Source organism: Amblyomma maculatum, chromosome 3 (genome assembly GCF_055883805.1).
Source record: "Amblyomma maculatum isolate TAMU_Amacu chromosome 3, ASM5588380v1, whole genome shotgun sequence".
Classification (NCBI taxonomy): Eukaryota; Metazoa; Arthropoda; class Arachnida; order Ixodida; family Ixodidae; genus Amblyomma; species Amblyomma maculatum.
Genome location: NC_139346.1, coordinates 109,063,531 through 109,082,913, shown reverse-complemented (window position 1 = coordinate 109,082,913; position 19,383 = coordinate 109,063,531).

The window sequence follows — 19,383 nt, the reverse complement described above, 5'->3', positions numbered from 1 at the left end:
GACGTATTGCGTGTTATGCATGATAATCCAACTTCTGGGCATTTGGGATCGGTTAGAACACTCCACCGTGCTCAAGAAAGATTTTACTGGCCCAGAATGCGCTCGACGGTTGAACAATACGTTGCCAGTTGCAAGCAATGTCAACGCCACAAACGTCCAACTGCAACTCCGTCTGGCTTGCTGCACCCTGTGAAGACCCCGACAGCACCGTTTGATCAAGTAGGCATTGACCTCGTAGGTCCGTTTCCGAAGTCCGTGGATGGAAATCGCTGGATTGTAATCTGCGTGGACTATCTCACACGTTACTGTGAAACCGCCGCTCTTCCATCTGCTACGGCGCATCAGGTGTCGCTTTTCTTGCTGCACTCAGTCATCTTACGACACGGGCCGCCACGAATTGTCATCACTGACCGGGGCCGACAATTCACTGCTGATGTTGTTGAAGAGCTCATGCGTTTATGCGCCGTAACTTTCCGACACTCGACGCCATACCATCCCCAGACAAATGGCTTGACTGAGCGCGTCAACAGAACGCTTATCAACATGCTAGCCATGTATGTGGACGCAGGGCATAAGAACTGGGACACCATAGTGCCCTTCATCACGTATGCGTTTAATACCGCCACGCATGAGACGACTGGATACAGTCCATTTTTTCTGCTTTACGCCAGACCACCACGCTACTCTCTGGATACTATCCTGCCCTTCACAAGCCGTGAAGACCCCTGCCTGGCTGAGACCCTCTGTCTCGCCGAAGAAGCTCGGAGAATCGCCCGATTACGGTCTGGTGCTTCACAAGAACGTTCCAAAGTGCGATACGATTCCAGTCACCGGCGGGTCACGTACTCTGTAGGTGATTTAGTCTGGCTATGGCGTCCAATTCGGCGCCGTGGCCTACATCAAAAACTCTTGGCCCATTATGACGGCCCATATGTGGTTATCAAACGCCTTAGTGATTTAACTTATGGGATAGCCCGCCTGACAGCATCGGGTCGCCGGTCTGCCAAAACCGAACTGTGTCATGTTGCCCGCTTGAAGCCGTGTCAGCCTCGCACGACTCACGAACACGCCCAGAGGGCTTCGTCTGAGTAGGGGGGAAATGTCACGCTAATGACGACGATGAGGGATGGTGATGGTGAGGCAGAAGAAGAAGAAGAAGCGTTGGTGCCTGGGGCTAGTAGGCTTCACCTTATCCCACTGCCATATCACTGTAAATAAACACCCCTTTGCTATTTCATCGTAACAATATGCAGAAGACTAAGGTAATGTTCAACAGCCTCGGGCAGGAACAGCAGTTTACATTAGGTAGCGAAATACTGGAAGTAGTAGGCGAATATGTCTACTTAGGACAGGTAGTAACCGCAAATCCGGACCACGAAAAGGAAATAACAAGAAGAATACGATTGGGATGGAGCGCATTTGGCAAGCACTCGCAGATTATGACTAGCAGCTTACCGGTATCGCTCAAGAGGAAAGTATACAACAGTTGCATCTTGCCTGTACTCACCTATGGGGCTGAAACGTGGAGGCTAACCAAGAGAGTTCTACTTAAGTTGAGGACAACCCAGAGGGCTATGGAACGAAAAATGGTAGGGGTAACATTAAGAGATAGAAAGCGTGCAGAGTGGGTCAGAGAAATAACTCAAGTTACCGACATTCTAGTAGAAATTAAGAAGAAATGGACATGGGCAGGACATGTAGTGCGAAGAGAGGATAACCGATGGTCGCTGAGGGTAACAAACTGGATTCCAAGGGAAGGAAAGCGTAGCAGGGGGCGGCAGAAAGTTAGGTGGGCGGATGAGATTAAGAAGTTCGCAGGGGTCAAGTGGATGCAGCTAGCACAGAACCGGGTTAAGTGGAAAAATATGGGAGAGGCCTTCGCCCTGCAGTGGGTATAATCAAGCTGATGATGATGATGATGATGATGATCAGTAGCATCCGCAACGTGGCATTTGGCTTCCCCAAGAACGTTAACGGTGGTCGGTGCGGTGCACAGCGGAGAAAGCACTACTTCGGCACGAGCGCAATAAATTACGGCGCGATTGCGACACAAGAAGTCCCACCCTAAAATAATGTCATGAGAGCAGTCACGAAGAACGATAAAACTGATGACGTAGAGAACGTCCTGAATGGTGACTCGAGCCGTGCAGGTACCGAGCGGTTTGATGTGCTCAGCAGTGGCGGTGTGCAAAAAAACCCCAGAATACGGCAGAACAACGTTTCGTAACAAGCGGCACAGTCTAACGTCAATAACCGACACAGCAGCACCAGTATCTACAAGCGCAAGAGTACAAATATTTTCAATGGTAACTTCTATTAAATTGTTCGGTTGCGAAGCAGGACTTTCACTGTTCGATGAAAGCGCAGTTCTTGCCTGCGGAACTGCGTCTAGTGGTTTTCCAGCATTGGCGAGGTAGAACGGCGGTGCATCGGCGACGGAGAGCGACGGCGCGGAGAGGTTGAGCGGTTGTCATAGGTTGAGCGGTTGTCATGCAAGAAGTGGTCAAAGTGAGACGAGGGCTGAGGGGGCGCACGGAGAGGGGACGGCGGCTGCGCGTAGTTAACCGGGCTCTGATCGAAAGCGTACGGTGCCGAGTGACGGCGGCACAGGTGTGCAACATGGCCAGGGAGGCCACATGCAAAGCAAATCGGCCGATTGTCAGCTGTGCGCCAAGGGCGTAGAATAGGTGCCGCACGACGCTGAGTGAAAAATGCCCGCTGAGGCGAACCGTACGATGGAAAAGGCGCAGGAGGGGGTGGTCTTGCGGCAACCTCAGCATAAGACAGTGGACTGGGTCCGGGCGTCGGGACAGCGTCGGCATGAATGAGCGGAGCTGTGAGTGGAGCGGCATGAAGAGGTGGTTGTAGAGGGGGCGGAAGTGCTTCGGCAACTTGTTCCTGAATAACCTGGCGTATGTTCGAAGCGAGGTGTGAGCTGGATTGCGGAACGTTTGAAATTAAGGATAATTGCCGGGCAACTTCTTCCCGTACGAAGTCTTTGATTTCCTGGATAAGTGCAGAGCTGACAGTGGCATCAGACAGCCGCGATCGTGCCTTCAGGTTGTCGAGGGACGATGCGTTGGCGAGGAAGTTCGTCGTAGCTTTGACACATCGTGACAACATCACTTACAGTGCGGGGCTCTTTCGCCATGAGGATGTTGAATACGCCTTCATGGATGCCCATCATGATGTGGCGAATCTTCTGAGCTTCAGTCATCGATGCATTTACACGATGGCACAAATCTAAAACGTCTTCGATGTAGCTTGTGAAGGTTTCGCCTGTCTGCTGCACCCGCTCGCGCAAACGGTGTTCAGCGCGAATCTTGCGGACCGCAGGGCGACCGAAGACATCCACAAAGCGAGATTTGAACGAGGCCCAAGTTGGAATGTCAGCCTCGTGATTTGTGAAGCACAACTTTGCGACTTGCGTGAGGTAGAATATCACGTTGTTAAGCTTCAAGATGTCATCCCACTTATTGTGGGTGCTTACGCGTTCATACGACGAAAGCCAGTCCTCGACGTCCTGGTCGTCGGTACCGCTGACGACCGGCGGGTCCCGTTGGCGAAGCACCCCGGAGCATGGAATATAAGGGGCCGAGGTAGCGAGGCCGGTAGTGTTAGTGCTGGAGTCTGTCATTGAGGTAGGAATTCGGCGGCTGCGGAGCTCCAGGGCGAGGAAATGGAAGAGAAATCCCGCGACCTCCACCAAGTGTTAAGCGGGGATCCAGGCACTGGTAGCAGGCACTGGTAGAGAGCAGGACCGGAGCGGGGGTGGCCTAGCTTGCAGTCAGCTGGTACGCAAAATCACTTCCTCTTCCTCTTTTTCGGCAATATGCGCACCTAATCTGAACTACTTCTTTACGTTATCATTATTAATTAAAACTGTGAAGATAATATTTAGCCAGTTAATTCGGCCGCTAACTAGACAATTCAGGGCCAACTTCGTAAAACGAGTCTTCCTCTATACTACTACTACTCAGTTCAGTCGTTCAGTCGTGTCCGACTCTTCGTGACCCTATGGACCATGTCACGCTACGCTTTCCGGTCTCTCACTATCTTCCTAACATCACATAACTTCATCTGCAGTGCCTCGAGGATGCCATCTAACCATCGCGTTCGCTGCCTACCCCTTCTCCGGCGACCCTCAACCTTTCCCAACATCAAATCTTTCTCCAGCGACTCCTCTCTTCTCATCAGATGACCAAAGTAGCTCAGCATTAACTTTAGAATTTGACCCTCCAATGAGCTGTAAGGGTTTATGGTCGACAATATCGACTGATTTGATCTTCTGGCAGTCCAAGGAACTCTCAAAAGTCTTCGCCAGCACCACAATTCAAACGCGTCAATTCTTCGGCGGTCAGCCTTTTTCACAGTCCAACTCTCGCATCCATACATCACAACTGGAAAGACCATAGCACGAGTTATACGGATCTTGGTTGGCAGACTAATGTCTCTGCTCTTTACTAGGCGGTCAAGGCTAACCATTGCGCTCTTTCCCAGAAGCAGGCGTCTCCTATTTTCATGGCTGCAGTCTCCTTCCGAGGTAATCTTGGAGCCCAAGAACAGAAAATCTGTCACAGCTTCCACTTCTTGTCCATTGATGCTCCAGGACTTGATAGGGCAAGACGCCATGATCTTTATCTTTTTAATGTTCAGTTTAAGCCCAAACCTCTCACTCTCTTCTTGTACGCGAACCAGAAGTCTCTTGAGTTCCACTTCACTTTCTGCCATTAAAGTGGTATCATCCGCATATCAAAGGTTGTTTATACGTTTTCCAGCAATCTTCACTCCAGCTGAAGACTCGTTCAGACCGGCCTTCCTCATTATGCACTCTGCATATAGGTTAAATAGGCAGGGCGACAGTATGCAACCCTGCCTCACTCCTTTCTCGATCGGAAACCAATCAGTAAGACCATGCCCAGTTCTGACTGTAGCCTCTTGCCCTTCATACAGGTTCCTGAGGAGACAGATGAGGTGAATTGGAACTCCCATCTCTTGGAGAGCTTGCCACAATCTGCTGTGATCTACGCAGTCAAACGCTTTCGCATAATCAATAAAGCAGAAGTAGATGGGTTTCTGGAGCTCTCTTGCTTTTTCTATGATCCAGCGAAGGTTGGCAATTTGGTCTCTAGTTCCTCTGCCCTTGCGAAACCCAGCTTGCACGTCTGGAAGCTCCCGATCCACATACTGCTGCAGCCTACCTTGGAGGATTTTCAACATCACCTTGCTAGCATGCGAAATAAGCGTGATCGTGCGGTAGTTGGAACAATCTTTGGCACTGCCTTTCTTTGGAATGGGGATGTAAACTGACCTCCTCCAATCCTGTGGCCACTGCAGGGTTATCCAAATCTTCTGACATAATGTATGCAGAATGTTAACAGCGTCATGGTTGAGGTTTTGAAGCAACTCAGCTGGAATGCCATCAATTCCGCTAGCTTTGTTCTTAGCAAGGCTGGCTAAGGCCCATTCAACTTCACTCTTCAGGATGCCCGGCTCGAGATCAGTAATCACAACCGTCGTATGTTGGGTTTGCACATTCGGGTCCTTCTTAACAGTTCTTCTGTGTATTCCTGCTACCTCTTCTTTATCTCTGAGGCTTCAGTGAGGTCCTTGCCTCGTTTGTCCTTTATCATGCCTAGCTTAGCACAGAAGCTTCCTTTGATATGTTTGATTGTCTTATACAGAGCTCTTGTGTTCCTCAATTGGCTGTTGTCCTCAACTGCTTGGCACTGTATGTTCAGGAAGGCATTCTTATCTCTCCTTGCTATTTTCTGAAAATCCGCATTGAGAACCTTGTATTTTTCTCTTTCCCCCATAACTTTTGCCATCCTCCTTTCCTCAGCTGTTTACAAAGCCTCTTCAGATAACCAGTTTTCTTTCTTGCATTTCTTTTGCTTTGGAACTACCTTAGTAGCAACTTCTTGTATTATATCACGAACATCAATCCACATATCTTCGGGCTCTCTGTCTTCTAGATCTAATTCTTGAAATCGATTCCTCACTTCCACAGCATATTCTATTGGAATTTGATCCAGATCATACCTGAAATGCCTTCTAGTTTGCGTTTTCCTCAATCGAAGCTTAATTTTGGCAACAAGAAGCTGATGATCGGTGCCACAATCGGCCCCAGGCCTTGTTTTTACTGCTTGTATAGCGCTTCCCCATCTCTGCCGGCAAATAATATAATCGATCTGATTCCTGTACAGGCCGTCTGGTGAAGTCCACGTGTACATGCTGGCGCACGGGGACCCTTCCGGCCCAGTGGACACACGCCCGTATCACATTTATCCCTAAACCCGGCAAACCACTCGACATCAAGAATCTCCGACCCATATCTCTAACCTCCTGTCTAGGCAAACTCTTTGAACATGTTGTGCTCGCACGCCTCCAGAACCACATAGATGATCACAACCTCTTCCCTGACACAATAGTCGGCTTCCGACCACATCTCTCCACACAGGATGTTATGCTGCAACTGTCGGAAGATGTCCTTCACCCCCGCCACGCAAAGTGCACTCGAGCAATTCTTGCCCTAGATCTCACAAAGGCCTTTGATAATGTCCGTCACGCAGCCATTTTAGATGCTCTCTCATCGCTTCAAGTCGGCTCGCGTGTCCACCAGTACATATCCGCCTTTCTTAGTCATCGCACAGCAGAAATCACCATCGGCTCGCTCTCATCTCCATCTTTCAAACTCGGTAGCATTGGCACCCCACAGGGTTCTGTCCGCTCTCCACTGCTTTTTAACATTACCCTTATGCCCATGGCACACGCCCTCAACCAAATCCCTGCCCTGTCCCACTCCTTATACGCCGATGATATTACACTGTGGACCACCACAGGTAACATTGGCTTCATGGAAGATACATTACAGGCCGGAGCAGACATTGTCGTATCTTTTGTCGCAAATGTCGGCTTGGCTTGTTCCCCTACCAAATCGGAGCTTCTCATACTCCGACCTCCTAGATGTCGTACAGACAAAGGCCCTCCTCCCCCCCTTTTCTTGACAATTGACAACACCCGGATACCAGAAGTGGACAACATCAGGATTCTTGGTGTTCTAATACAAAACAATGGCAAGAATACCGCAACCATCACTAAGCTGACGGTGATGGTTCATCAAACAATCCGCCTCATTCGCCGCATAGCCAATCGCCATCGTGGCATGCGCGAGCATGACCTCAGACGCCTGGTACAGGCATTTGTCCTGAGCCGTGCTGTGTACTCTCTCCCCTACCTTTTCCTCACGCGGGTGGAGGAAGACAAGGTTAATGCCCTTATCCGACAGGCGTACAAGGCCGCCCTCAACTTACCCCGCTACGCTTCCAATGAACGCCTTCTTCACATGGGCATCCATAACTCCCTAACTGAGCTCACGGAAGCCCACCGCTCAGCCCAGTTGGAGCGATTATCATCTACCCTCACCGGCCGTAACATCCTTGCTCGCATCCATCTCTCACCTCCCGGTCACTGCTCTACACAACATACACTTCCCCCTGCGATACACCGCGTTCTTAAGGTGCATCCCCTGCCAAAGAATATGCACCCAGAGCACCATGTCAGGAGTTCCCGGGTTCGAACCCGACCTCGGCGGCTGCGTTTCGATGGAGGCGAAACGAAGTGGCGTCCGTGTGCTGTGCGATGTCAGCGCACGTTAAAGATCCCCAGGTGGTCGAAATTACTCCGTAGCCCTCCACTACGGCTCCCCTTTCTCTCTTTTCACTTTCATTCCCACCTCCCTCCCTTCCCTTACGGCGCGGTTCGGGTGTCCACAGAGCAAGTGTGACAGTTACTGCGCCTTTCCCTTCCTGTGAACCAATTTAACTTAACCATGTCACTCGCCGCAAGGCACGCGCAGAAGCTCTTCACAAACACTATGGCTTCCAGCCAGAGACCGTTTACGTAGACGCTGCCTCATACCCCTCCCGCCCAGCGTTCGCCGTCAGCGCTGTTTCCAACTCTTTCCAACTGGTCTTGGCCGGTACAACTTTTGCCTCCACTTCCCTGGAGGCGGAGGAGGCGGCGGTTGCCCTCGCCATAGCTACCACCAGAGCCACAACCATCTTTAGCGATTCTAAATCCGCCGAACGAAACTTCGCCCGTGGTCGGATCTCTACACCAGCCTTCCGGTTCCTCGCCTCCTTCCCCCCACCCGAACACACTATTCAACTAATATGGGTGCCTGCTCACACGGGTCACCCAGGCAACGAAGCAGCTCACTCTTTTGCTCGAGGATACGTCAGCCGAGCAGGGACTGCCACTGCCTGGGGAGATGCTCGCGAGCGCATGGTATCCTATCACGAAATCTCTCTCCATTACCGTGATCAACGAACCATCTACCCTCCTCCTCATAAATCTATGACTAAGCTACAACAGGTGACGTGGCGCCAACTTCAGTCCCGTACATTCCCATCCCCTGCTTTCTTATCTTTGATCCATCCAGGACTGTTCTCGCCGCAATGCAGCCTGTGTGGGGCACCTAAAGCTGATTTTGAGCATATTATGATCAAATGCTCGGAATTCCACCCTCCAGCCACTTGGCAACTCTCCGACCTCGAGCGATGAGAGGCTGTGTTCAGCTTTGACCCGGCCGTTCAAAAGCGGCTGACGGACTGGGCTTTGGGTGTCGCTCGGAAGCACCAGCTTCCGGCCACAACACGCAGCCAAGAGCCGACCCGTCATTAACATGCAATCCCTTAAGGCTCCCAAACAAAGTTTTTTACCACCACCACCACCATGTCCTGTTGAAAATGAGTATTCGCTATGGTCAGGTTGTTTTCTTGACAAAACTCTACTAGCCTCTGCCCAGCTTCATTTGGATCGCCAAGACCGAACTTGCCTATAATCCGGATATTTCTTCACTCCCGACCTTAGCATTCTAGTCTCCTATGAGAAAAACGACGTCTGATGATGGGGTGTGGTCTAAAAGGCATCGTAGGTCAGCATAAAATCTCTCAACGTCAGCTTCTTCAGCAGTAGTGGTCGGTGCATAGACTTGGATAACTGTTATGTTGAAAGGGTGACCTTGGATCCGAAGTGAAATCATTCGGTCGTTTTTGGGGTTGTACCCTAGCACTGCTTTGCCCATTCTTCTGTTTATTATGAGAGCGACCCCATTCCTTCTCTTGGATTGGTTGGTTCACAGGAAGGGAAAGGCGCAGTATCTGTCACACTTGCTCTTTGAACACCTGAACCGCGCCGTAAGGGAAGGGAGAAAGGTGGGAGTGCAAGTGGAAAGAGAAAGGGGAGCCGTAGTGGAGGGCTACGGAGTAATTTTGACCACCTGGGGATCTTTAACGTGCGCTGACATTGCACAGCACACGGACGCCACTTCGTTTCGCCTCCATCGAAACGCAGCCGCCGTGGTCGGGTTCGAACCCTACTCTTGGATTCGTGCCCACAATAAAAGACATAATGGTCGCCGGAGTTAAATTCTCCCATTCCGGTTCACTTGAGCTCGCTGATACCCAAGATATCAATGTTCAATCTGTCCATTTCTCGCTTGACGACATCCAGTTTACCTTGCGTCATAGATCTTACATTCCATGTTGCTATGTGATATATCTCCTTGCAACATTGGACTTTCCGGTCGCTTCCCGACACATCCACAACTGAGCGTCCTTTTGGCTTTAGCCCAGCCGCTTCACTCGTCCTGGAGCTACTAGGAATCGCCCTTTGTTCATCCCCAGTAACCTGTGTGACGCTTTCCAACCTGGGGGGGTGGGTGGTGGTGGTAAAAATATTTTAATGAAAATGATTAGGAGGTTGTAGCGGCGGTTGGAGTCCTCAGTCCGGAACCCCATTGGCGTAGGCTGCTGTCCGCGCTCTTCCGATGAGTTCTTTTTGAACCCTTGCGTCCGAGCTGGTCAGAGCTGCCTCCCACCCCTCCTGCGTTGGCTGGTTATTAATAGTGACAGTCTGATTTCGCTGGCATGCCCACACCATATGGTATAGGTCCGCCTTCTCCCCGCAGAATTTGCATTGTGAGTCAAATGACTCTGGATCTATTGCGTGTAGTCTGCGTGGATTGTTAAAAGTGTTGGTCTGTAGCTTGCGGAGGTGTATCTCCTCCCCTTTGTCTAGTGTCTTTGCCGGTGGAGGGTAGACCCGGCGAGATAATCTTAAGTGCTGAAGTATTTCGGTGTAAGTTAGCAATGGGATAGGAGGTTCCACGAGATCCGTATCGGGTGCCCGGGGGAGAAATGCTCGGGCTGAGGCGTGTGCGCTCTCGTTCCCTGGGATGCCCTGGTGACCTGGTACCCATACTAAGTGTTTATCCATGGGTTGGTAGCCACGGGTGTAACTATCTTGCAGGATTTTAGCTGCTAGCGGTGCAATCCTGCCCCTGAGGTAATTGCGATATGCTGTCTGTGAATCTGTAAGAATGTATTCTGAGGTAGTGTGTGTCGCAGCTAGGGCAATTGCCACTTCCTCCGCAGCCAGTGTGTCATGGCTGTGTAATATTAGTCCATCCACTGTTTTATCTTGGTGTACTACCGCAACGGCCGCCATTCCCTGTTCAGGACCCGCAGCATCGACATAGAACACGCCCTCGCGCCCGCCGTAGTGCCTTTTTATAGCTTCCGCTCGTGCTTGTCTTCTTGGCTGGTGAAAGTCGGGGTGCATATTCCTCGGTAATGGAGTTCCCTTGAATTGTCCTCTCCATGAGGCTGGGATGTCGCTTTTAGGGTCTAGCTGTTCGGGGCAATTGATGTTCAAATCGTTCAAGACTTGTCGGCCAGTCAGAGTCGTGGAGAGTCGTACCACCTGCGCCGTGAGGTGTGCCTCAATCAGCTCGTCTACCGTGTTGTGGACGCCTAGTCGTAAAAGCCGGTCCGTCGATGTCGTAAGAGGGAGGCCCAGGGCCTTCTTGTAGGCTGTTCTGATTATGACGTCGAGGTTCTTGATGTCAAACTTCTTGAGACGAAGGTAGGGTGCCGCATAGACGATGCGGCTCACGACGAAGGCCTGCACCAGTCGGAGAGTATCTTCTTCGCGCATCCCTGATTTCCGCGTCGTTATTCTGGCGATCATCCTGCCGACTTGCTCGCTCACGAGGCGGAGTTTCTGGATGGCGAGGTGGTTGTTGCCCTTGTTATTGATGCATAGACCCAGTATCTTAACGGTCTGAACTTCCTTTATGGGTGAGTTGTCAACGTGGATGTCGATCGTGGCCTGATTTTTGTGCTGGCGGAAGACTAGGAGTTCACATTTTTCGGGAGAGCAGGTTAGTCCACACGCTCGTGCATAATTCTGAACTGTTGTTGCCGCTGTTTGTAGTTGTTCTTCCATCATTCCCATACTACCCCTAGTTGTCCAGATGGTTATATCGTCAGCGTACAGGGCGTGTCGTATGCCCTGTATCTGATTTAGAAGAGGTGGAAGATTGCGGAGTGCAATATTGAACAGAAGTGGGGATAATACTGCCCCTTGCGGAGTGCCTCTCGTGCCCATCTTCACTTGCGTTGTTTGTTTAGTGCCGATGCTGATGTTGACTGTTCTGTCTTTAAGGAAATCATAGATGTATGAGTAGACTCGCTGGCCACAGTTGGTGGTCTGGAGATTTTGGAGGATTGTGGAATGTTTGACATTGTCAAACGCTCCTTTGAGGTCGAGGGATAGAAGTGCTCGGTCACTGTTTCTGCGTGCTGGATCAATGACTTCGCGTTTGAGTTGCAGAAGCACATCATGGGTGGACAGATGTGCTCTGAATCCAAACATCGTGTGTGGCAGTAGCTCGTTGTTCTCTAGATAGTTGGAGAGACGTGCGTGGACTGCCTTTTCCATGAGTTTGCCTGCGCACGACGTGAGGGATATGGGGCGTAGGTTTTCAATGCTGATTTTCTTGCCGGGTTTGGGGATAAAGTGTACATTGGCTGTTTTCCATGCCTGTGGAATGGTGCCGATGCGCCAGCATTCGTTAACGTAATCCGTAAGTTGCTGCAGTGCCTCCGTGCCGAGGTTGGTTAGAAGTCCGACCGTAATTTTGTCTTGTCCCGGGGCTGTACCTCGGCGCATATCTGCTAGTGCTGCTATGATTTCTTCTAAAGTGAAGTCTTTATCTAGGTCTTCGTTCGGTTCCCCCCGGTATTCTGGATTTGAGGGTTCTGCGTCTCTCGAAGTGCAGATATAGCGACGCGTGAGTTCATCCATGAGTTCATCATCCGTGCCTTGAAAGTTGTGTAAGGCTCGATGCAAATTTCTACGTTGTTCACTCTTCGATTTCGGTGGATCAATTAGGCATCGGAGAAGGTTCCACGTAGTCTTGCTGTCTAGGCGACCTTTGAGGGATTCGCACCTTTTTAGCCAATTGGTGCGAGCGAGGTCCCATGCGTATTGGTCTGCTTGAGTAGTTAGCTTCGCTATTCGAATTCTGAGTTTTCGATTGTGCCTTTGTTTCTTCCACCGTTTTATGAGACTACGCCTAGCTTCCCAAAGGTGTAGAAGATGGTTGTCAACAGCTGGGTGGTCCTCCGTGGTGGCAAGGGTTTTTGTGAGGTTTTCTTTAAGGTCGAGAATAGATGCCGCCCACTCTTCGTAACTAGTTATTTGTTCCGATGTAACTAGTTTAGTATCCTTCCTGAATTTCTCCCAGTCTGTCATTCTGGCTTGCCCACGAGGTTTGCTGTGCTTGTTGCTTTCAAAGATGGTCTGCAGCATGTAGTGATCGCTGCCTAAGGTCTCTCCCGTATTGAGCCACTCATAGTTGCGGGCGTTGCGGACGAGCGTCAGGTCGGGGGAGGTATCCCGAGTTATGCTGGTACCGACTCGAGTCGGATGCTGCGGGTCAGTAAGTAAGGTGAGTGCCATGTCAGCGATGGCGGAAGCTAGTTTCCTGCCTTTAGTGTCTTCCTTTGGATATCCCCATAATGGGCTAGAAGCGTTAAAGTCGCCGACTATAGCTAGGGGAGCTGTGTGAGCTTCTCTTAGTGCTTTGATAAAGATAGCGTCAAAGGCTGCGCGGCGCTGTTTGGGGCGACTATATATATTGAGTATATAGGTGCCCTTGCTGTTACGGTGTTGTGGTAGCAACTTTATGAAGGTATATTCAATGTCGCTGTGTAGGTCAAGGTCTACAGTGGTTGCTGTGCATGATTTGTGGACCAAAATACATGTCGAGGGGTTTGTTTGATGTGTTGAGTATCCTCTGATCTTAGCCTCCATATTTACTTCTTGCAGGGCTATTATTTGCGGCGCATGAGAATAAGAGTCTATGTATTGTTGTAATGTTTCCCTCTTGCGCTTTAGTCCCCTGCAGTTCCATTGTAGGATGGTGAGTTTAGGTCTTGGTTGTGGCGCCATGTTGAGGATTAGAAATGTGTGTCGGATCCTGTGGTGGATCTTCAGGTTCTTTATCAAGTTCAGGGATGACTAGGCGACGATTTCCCATTTTGCCCTGTAGTTTTGTGCCCTTGTTGTGAGAAACATCCGAATATTCCTGAATTTTTCGGTCAATTCTAATCTCCTGCGCTTGCATCCTGATTAGAACTGGTTCAAGTTTTTCCATCATGGGCTTGATGACTGATTCTAACATGCTTTTGATTGTCGTCTCGATCATAATTTGTAATTTATTGGCCATGAGATCTTGGACTGTGTTTTCCAAGCGGGTAATGCGGTCCTGTGTTTCGGTGTTCTCAATAAATTGCGGCATGGGTGCCTGCGGTGCTGCTGCCTGCGGTTGTGGTACCTGCGGCATTGGCGCCTGCTGTGGCGTCTCTAGTGCAGTTTGCCTGTCGATAGTGCTAGTATTTAGCTCCTGTGGGTACGGAGGGTGTACCTCTTCCTTGTCCTCCTCCATCGGACATGCCTGTTGTGTCAATGGAGGTAATGTGTTCTTCGGGTTGGCTGCGACGCCTAATTGCTCTTTTAATTTCCTATTTTCTGACTTTAGTTTCTCGATCTCTGCTTTAAGTTGTTTGTAAGCCAACGCTTCGGGGGAGGAGGCAGCTACATCTGCCCAGCTCACCTTGCCGTCGTTGCGCTGGTCCTTGTAATGGGGTCCTGTTGTTTTCTCAGCTGGACGACTGCCGGTGGGGTGCGACGCCTTGTCGCTAGTGTCACGTCCTTTGCTTGATGACCGGGAGCCGCGTGGTCCTGAGTTGCTGCTGTTGGACTGGGCCCGTTGGGTCAGTCGGTCCCCGCTGTTAGATGTGCCTCTGCGGCTGGACCGGTCCCGAAACTTGGCCCTGGACTGGTGACTGTCTTGACCTGTCTTGGATTTGGCTGGTTGTGATGTTCGGTACTTGAACTTGCATTGATTCGACCCCATGGGATGTGGGCCTTCGCACACTGTGCACTTGGGTTGGCAGTCATGGGCTTCTTGAATGTCGTCCTGGCCACACTGCGGACATCGTGACTGCGCAGGGCAAGGGCAGACATCCGCCCGGTGTCCAAGTTTCCCGCACAGCAAACAGGCTGGTGTTGTTTTCTTGTACAGGCGCACAGGAAGCGCCTCTCCGTAGTAAAAGACGTGAAAAGGGACCTTTCTTCCTTCGAAAGTGACGGCCGCTTTGTTGGAGGAACCTAGTTTTCTCACGCTCACCACTGGTGCGTCCGGGGAGCGAAGCGCTTCCGTGATGTCTTCGTTGGAAACCCTAGGGTCCACCTGTATTACTCCTTTACATGTGTCGTCAGAAGGCCGGAGGTAGGAGTACACTGCGTGTGCTGTGTCCCCTAGTTTAAGTTCTTGAATTGCGAGGATCTTTCTGATTATTTCGGCATCTCGTACGCCGACGACGATGATGTTTTGTTCCCAAATGGGCCAAACGCTGAGCGCTGCTGATGTGTTATTAATGCCTGCTGCCATGTGCAAGGAGCTTCCGAGAGTGTTGCTTCCCCTGAATTTGCTGAGATCCAGCGTTCCTCTAGGTTTGATTATGATGACTGCATCTTGCTTGTCGAGACGCGGCTGCGGAGGAGGCTTCCAACGCTTGACTTGCGTGCGTGGCGTCTCCTGCAGCGGCGTATCAGCTGCGGCGGTGAAGTGGCCATCTGGCGTTCGTCCTTTCTGCCGTGCCGAGCGGTTGTTACGGGCTGATGCGCGTTCCCACTCTTCTATCTTGCGTTGGATGTTGGCTTCTGTTACTTTGTCGAAAACTGGCGTTTTCGCCTGCGGAATGGTGACGATACGCATTCCATCCGGGTCGTACCCCGTCAAGGTTGTCATGATTTGCGGCAGAGTTTGCCCGCGGAGCCGCGGCGGGCAGCTGACTCGAGGCCTATCTGTTAGGCTTAGCTACTCGCTCGATCCGCTTGAACTTGAAATCCTCGTTGAAAATGGTCCCACCTGAGAAACGGTGGTCTCCTCGTTGTTCTGAAGTGCCCGGGAACAAGTCCTGCTGCTTTTGAAGCGCTTTGGAAATCCTTGTCCGGGAAAGGAGCATAAATTCGGCGGAGCCGATGTAACACACGGCCGTCCTTCCCGACTGCTCGCAGCGCCCTCTGGGGGGGTGGGCTCATCTTCCGGCGCCATATCATTAATGGTATTGTGACTGGCCATAGGGTTTTCTTGGCAGGAAATACTGGAGTGGGTTGCCATTACCTTCTCCAGTGAATCACATTTTGTCAGAACTCTGCCGTGACCTGTCTATCTTGGGTGGTCCTACACAGCAGAGCTCACGACTTCATCGAGTTTCGCAAGCCCCTTCGCCACGACAAGGCAGTGATCCATGAAGGGGACTACTACTACTACTAATGATAATAATAATAATATGATTAATATGAATTAGCAGATAAATATTACTGTGTATTATTATTATTTAGTAGTAGTAGTAGTATTAGTAGTAGTAGTAGTAGTAGTAGTAGTAATAGTATTATAGGCTCTCTCAAGCTAGTGCCGCGTCCAACGTGACGCCCATTAAAAAAGCATGCACCGCTAATCGCTAGGCTTCTCGGCTCCTGGGGGCGGTAGATGCTAGTCGGAACAGCCCATTTTCTTCGTCTCTTCTGTTGCTTTGTCCCTTGCGGAGCCACCGTACCGAGCAAACCCAAATACGCGCCCCGTATACGGCCAGGAGCAGCGACCCTTCACCACCTCGCTCCCTCCGATGACAGCGCACGTTAAAGATCCCCAGATGGTCGAAATTACTCCGTAGCCCTCCACTGCGGCTCCTCTTTCTCTCTTTACACTTTAACTCCCACCTTCCTCCCTACCCCTTACGGCGCGGTTGAGGTGTCCACAGAAACTAGTCTGACAGATACTACGCCTCGTGACATCGGGGCCAAGTATTATTATTATTATTATTATTATTATTACCAGGGCCCGCCCATACCGGGTTGAGAATATTCTAGACGCGCTCGCTTCGCTTTCGCTCCTGTCGGAAGGCTCGTGACCGTGAAGTTTCATGCCGGCGTCAAGCTAGACGACCTGTCCCATCAGGTGACCGTCGCCGGAGAGCTGGCCCTCGTGGACGTGTCGGCCAGCACCCCCCCTCCCCCCTCTTGCCTGCACAGCTGCGGCACGTGCCATATTCGACAGGAATGACGAGTACCGAGGCGCAGAACCTGCCAACGTTTCGGCCGGGAAGAACCCAGTGTTCTTGGACGTACGCCAATGTTACCGGGCCCATGAGCAGCGAAAATGCCTCCGAAGTGTTCAAGGATAAGGCCGATGGGGAGGAGACATCGAGAGCGGGAAATGTGCTGGTGGTGAAAGAGAACGCGCTCGCGCAAAGTCTAGGAAGCAGTTCCCAGTTCCTGCAGCGACCGTTGTCGTCGCGGCTAAAGACTCAGCTAGAGCATCAATGTACTCTTATGTGAGCGACACAGTGTTCATGTATCTTTTGTGCTCAGCAGCTAGTCTCACGGCCGGAAAGCGGCCACATGATGAAGCTATCTCAAATGTGCCTCAACAGGATGTCAGCGGCGAGGACGAGCCTCCGCTTATAGCACCATGCTGGTATGAGGATCCATGTTAGAACGTAAAACAAAGATGGCTACACGGTATGGAGGATCACTGAACAAGGGTAGAGGAGGAGGAGGGAGCATCAGTTGCGAACTCTTATTGCAGACTAAGGCTCTTCCCTCCCCTCCCCCTCTACCCGTGTTCAATGATCTTTGATGCTGGTATGAGACGCTCGAAGTTGAAGCCGCATCCGAATATTCTGGTAGATTCATGGTAGGTGGGTATACCGCCTACGTAGTTTCGTGCTGTTCAGCTAGCTTTTCGGTGTGGGCTGTTTGCGGGGTTCGCTCTAGACCAAGCGCTAGGGTCCTGTCCTTCTTTCGAGATGGCTATCAACCTCTCGGAAGCGCTGCGTGTAGCTACTATAAATATAAAGCAAAAAGGCGACAATGCGTGCTGAGTCGTCGTATTCAAAGCCATGAAGCGATAGATGGAATGGTGTCTGCTTTCTGTATGCGCTTCGATGTCTGGGTGAGTCACTCTTTTGGGACTTCAGGTTATTGCGCCCTTCCTATTCGAAATTGCGTCAGGATCACCTGCATTCACTCTTTTCGTGCCAAAGCGGTAAACGCCCAGGGGATGACTTATTGAATTCAGGCACAAATTATCGAGTCATCTGTGCCTATGCTCCTAATTCAGAGACAGACAGACAACTGTTTTTCTAAAGTTTTCAATCTACTCTGCAACAAAGTATTTATTTTATTGGGCAACTTTAACGGTGTTTCGTGCGGCAGATCACGTAAAGCGTTTACCTGTTCGAGATAAGAATGCCGAGGGGATGAGTATAGTTGTTCAGGATCACAACTTGGAGCATATGAGAATTTTCGCAAATACGCACTGGTTTGCAGTAAACACACATTCAAGGGCATAACCACGCACTACTAGATAGGTTGTGTGTATCGGCTGACCTTGTGACATTATGCGCATCGCACAAGGTTAGGCCTGCGCCTTTAAGCGATCACTGTCTGGTGATCGCAACGTTTGGTAAGATAGCAAACAAAGGACGCTTCTATTTGGACCTTTGGAAACTCAATAAGAAACTGTTAGATGACGTCTTCTATAAGGAAGTACAGAAGTAGTTAATAAAGTCAGATTAAGCTGAACTGATGAGTGGCTGTAGGCTTAGAAGAATTGAAGAAGCTAGTTAAAATGTGAGCTGTAGAAAGAAGCACTGCTCTGCATTAAAAAGAGAAACCAAACGAGACACAGCTTCGTTGGCAAATAGAATTCCTGATTAGTACAGAATGGCTCAATCAATGAGCTTCACTAAATAATTAAGACGCATCAAAATTGAGTTAGAAAGAGCCGGCGCAGACAAGTACAGAGCGGAAATTATTCGCTCACGTTCAGAGAAGCTGTGGACTGATGAAACCCCAACAAAGCGGGCGTTATGAGATGCAAACATATACGCCTGTCATAAAGAAATAGGGGAAATAAAAATGCGAGAGGCAGTTCCAGTGACAGCAGTGTTATCAACCATATCAGCGCTGCTGACTTCAAAGGCTTGCTTGATCACTCGAAGAAATGATAGGGGGTTTTCAAGCAGAACTATACCGTTGCTGCCAAATCTTGATGAAGAGGTTACAAATGCTCCTGGAACACCCAATTTCAATACAAGAAATAGAATACGCAATATACACACTACCAGCTGTGTAAGGCCCCAGTTCCGGACAACTAAGGGGAGACTTCTTACAATACGTTTAAAACTATGATAGCTCAGGAGGAGGAGAAAAAGAGGGCAGAAGGCAGTGATGTTAACCAGAAAGAATGAATTCCGGTTGGCTACCCTGCACTGGGGAAGAGGAATGGGGGATTAAAGGGGGAGGGTAGTAGAGGAGAGGAGGTCAGAAAGTCACAGTCTGTTAATCAGGCTAGTCTCTCTTAAAAAGCGAAGAAGTGCCTTGTAGACTTTGAGCGCAGATGACTTTTGTGGTCATGGTCTCAAGATCTTCCCTTCCGTTAAGGGGTGAGCGTTCAGACGATCCAATGCAGCACGCAGCGGATGTTGTTCAGTAGCAAAAACAGGGCAATCACAAAGGAGGAGCTCAATCGTTTCATAAACGCTACAATGTTCACAAGCAGGGCTGTCAGCCATCGCGATCAGGAAGGCATATTTGCGAAAGCAACGCCAAGCCATAGACGGCACAGTAACGTTGCTTCCCGACGTGTTGTGTGGTGGGAAATACGCAGGCGCAGTCCGGGGTCCAATGCCTTGAGGCGACGGTTGGAGAACTCTCTGGTGTTCCCCGCTGAATGTGTCAGCTCCACAGCCAAACAGCGAAGACCGTTCGCTGCGTCGGCTCTCGTTAACGGAGTTTGGACTGGAAGTCCATCGTTGTCGGCAAAACGGGCAGCGTCGTCCGCCTGGTTATTTCCTGTAATGCCACGGTGTCCTGGCAACCACTGATAGATGATGTTGTGGCCTTTGGATATTGCGGCGTGGTGTAGCGTGCGGATCTCTGCAATTGTTCATTTGAGCC